Source organism: Eschscholzia californica, unplaced genomic scaffold (genome assembly GCF_041429995.1).
Source record: "Eschscholzia californica isolate CP2 unplaced genomic scaffold, dmEscCali1.0.p SCAF_5, whole genome shotgun sequence".
Taxonomy (NCBI): Eukaryota; Viridiplantae; Streptophyta; class Magnoliopsida; order Ranunculales; family Papaveraceae; genus Eschscholzia; species Eschscholzia californica.
In genome coordinates, this window is record NW_028238472.1 from 51,375,632 (window position 1) to 51,378,947 (window position 3,316).

Consider the following 3,316-nt stretch of genomic DNA (forward strand, 5'->3'; position numbering starts at 1 on the left):
CCTATTTCTTAAAAACACCACAAAAAATGAAAAAATGCACCCAAAATAACAAAATTGTTAAGAAAACGTATAAGTGAGCAGAAATAAGGATTCATTTAGCAATTAACATCTCAGTTTTAGAAAAGAAAAAAATGAACAGAAAAATGAGGGGAATGGGATTTGAACCCGAGTCATTAGTTTGGAAGCTCAAAATTTAGACCAAGAAGGCTAACAGGGCTTTAACATTACTTACTATGCTGCAATCTATATGTTACTTAATAACCCTCGGACAAAATGGGCCTCTTGGTGGTGGGGGGCCCAGGGCGGATGCCCTGCCCGCCCCCCCTCAGCCACGGCTCTGTAAGATCGTCAAAAGATAAAGACTACAAGATTTTAATTCCTAACCTCGTGAACAATAGATGATAAAAAAAAGTTATAAGATCATCACTCGACAAGATCTTATGGACATAGCTGCCTAATTAAATAATCCTATTGCTGCCAAAACTTAAATCAACCCCAATAAGGAAGATGTGTTATTGATTTGAACGATAGCCCTTGCGTTAAAAGCTATTTAGCTCACCTAAAAGTTTTGGCCCAAAGACTAGCTCCCATTACACGATCAGAGGACCATCACAGTAATCACACCATAACATGTCCAATGTTGTCTTATCTCTTTATCACTAAGTTTCTAGTGGCACATACGATAAAAGTGTTGTCTATGTGGAAATCACTCATCTGCTTTTCATGAAGATCACAGTATATATTAGCACCATACATCTTGCAATTATGTCATTATCTGATAAAAGAAAAACTTATTTTGGTTGAAGGAAAATAAAAAAAGTTATCATAGTAGGCGTATCGTATAGCACAAATACACCGATGTGGTTTTAAAAATAGTTAATTTCAATTTGGCATTTTGGCCCCAAATTTGTCGCCAATTGCAAATTTGGACCCCAAAACTATTTTCGTTTTTTTCTTTGTAATATTGAATATAATAGTCATTATATGTAACATTGAATATAATAGTCATTATAAAGACATTGATACATCAATGCGATGTGATAAACATGATAACTGTCAAAATCTACTAGTCTAAAGTAGCTTAAAGCCTGACGAAATTAAATGCCCCAAACCTGACAGAAACTAATTTATTTAGTTTAAACCTTTCGAAAATATGTTCGAAAATTGTATAACCCAAAATAGTTTTCGTAAATATAAAAACAACTTAATTTCATGTATATAAACAATTCAAAGAAGTGACTGAATTTGGACAGAGTCTCCTCTATAAATCGAACAAATCAAACCTGAAAAACCTGTCAAACATTCATACATTTTTCATAAACTTCAACATACCAATAGAATCAAATATAAAGTGACAGTGTGCATACTGTTTAGATGTCTACAATCACCAGCAAGTGAGAAAACGATCCTAACTATTCTAGATAGATGATACGTGTATAATATTAACGTGTGATAATATTGTAAGTTAAAAATATAATAGAAATTCTATCAACCTTACATAATGTGAGCCAACGAAGTAAACTATGTCACTCCGGGTCACCAGCATCTGCAACTGAACGAAAACAAATAGGAATGAGATAACCCGAAAGTCAGCTCAGTAGGATACCTAGACATCCTACCCGCACCACATACATCAACAGTTTCATATATCAGTAGTTATAGGCGATATGTATATACACAGAAATATCATTATGCACACGAAGCAAAGCAATATAACAAGATAATTCTTCTAGCTTACCAATATCACGACTGAATATGCCCTCAGTCGGGGTCACCAACTATTCGTTTCTAGTTCACACACCCAGAGATATATCTGGGCCATAGCTGATTCTTTCATCCCTCGTGGATCTTTAATTCTTCTTCTAAAAAGGATGTTAAAAGAATCAAGCTTTATCAATTTCTTCATTCTTCATCTTCCTTTCTCCTCTCTAGCTAAAATGTTATTTTTCATCTTCCCTAATAATCTAAACTTTTTTGCAAGCCTTCATCTTCGTGTTTGGAACAGACATGTTGAACTGTTTTAGTCCAAGTGTGTGCCCTAATTCGATGAGATTGATTTAACGTTTATCAAATAGTTTACTTTTTGAGTTTGATTTTGGTTTCAAATGTTTTTTTGGTTTTAAATGTTTTTTTGAAGTTAATAACATAGTTTTTGTTGTTACAGGCTATGTGGAATATGGAGTTCATAGGGTTAGATAAGCGTACACTGTCGGGATATAAGCTTATATCCTTTCTTCTCTTCATCTACGCTTAATCAGGTATATGGTTCTGCATCTTTCCTACCTTTCAAGTTAGGATTAGCAATACATTTGTAATACTTGATTATTTGACTGGTTCCTCATCTTGAGTCGCAAGGAGGGGTTGGTTTTATCGATTTAGTATTTGAGTAGTGAATTCCTCGTGATGTTAAACTTGGATATGTTTGGCTTTGCTGGTAAGAATGATATCCCTGAAATGGGAGTCTATATGTAACCTGTTAATACATAATCGTGGTTTACAAGCACTAATTAGATGAATTTATATGAATTAAATCCTATTTTAATCACGAGTACGACAGAGTTGTGTTGATAGAATCTGAAAAAAAAAATTAGTAAACAAACCCACCGTAAAGAGAATTGATGAATATCATCCCTCTAACGTCAAAATGTGAATATAAATTATCATTGGATGTATAAAGCTCCTAAAATAGATGAAATTAAACTATTGATTTTTTTAACAATCTATGTCATTTTAGTTTTTTAGTGAGTTGAGCAAATGAGCAAAATGGTCATCTTGATATAGTATATCAGAGCTTTGCTAATCATATTTCTTTTGTATGAAGGTAAATTGAGGAACATTTTGAAGCTTCGTATAAAAGAGATGGTCAATGTTCTAGGGAAACAAAAATTGTTTATTTCCTCCAAACCCCCACTTCTTCTTTTCACGCCGACAAGGGTTGGCGACAGACTTCCATCGTTGGCGATCTAAAAAATAAATTTAGATCTTCTTATTCCCCTCCTCCATTCGTACCACCACCTCCGACGACCCCTATTTATTTCCCTTTCTCTCCTCTTTCCTCTTCCCCGTTTCTTTTGTTCGTCTACGTGGGTTTGCAATAGGCCGTTTTTTGCAATGTACTATTTTAAGTTGTTTGCTAAAAATTTTCTTTTCTTTTGTTCATTGTAAGTTTATGGTACAAAGTACTTTGTAATGTTTCTATTTAACTTTTCCGGAGTACAATATTAGCTGTATAATTCTCGAAGTAGGAAAAGTCAAAGATTTTGGGGGCTATGACACCTATGACCTCATTATGTGAAAAAAATAAGTGGAAGTTCCG

General features: G+C 34.0%; 1 long non-coding RNA gene across 1 annotated transcript; it reads left to right on the forward strand.

Moving 5' to 3' along the window:
* Nucleotides 1-1,882: 1,882 nt before the first annotated feature.
* Nucleotides 1,883-3,165, forward strand: LOC147540376 (uncharacterized). The gene is made up of 3 exons (XR_015224882.1): nt 1,883-2,029; nt 2,165-2,258; nt 2,822-3,165. It is a non-coding gene; the product is annotated as an uncharacterized LOC147540376 (long non-coding RNA).
* The last annotated feature ends 151 nt before the right edge of the window (nt 3,166-3,316 follow it).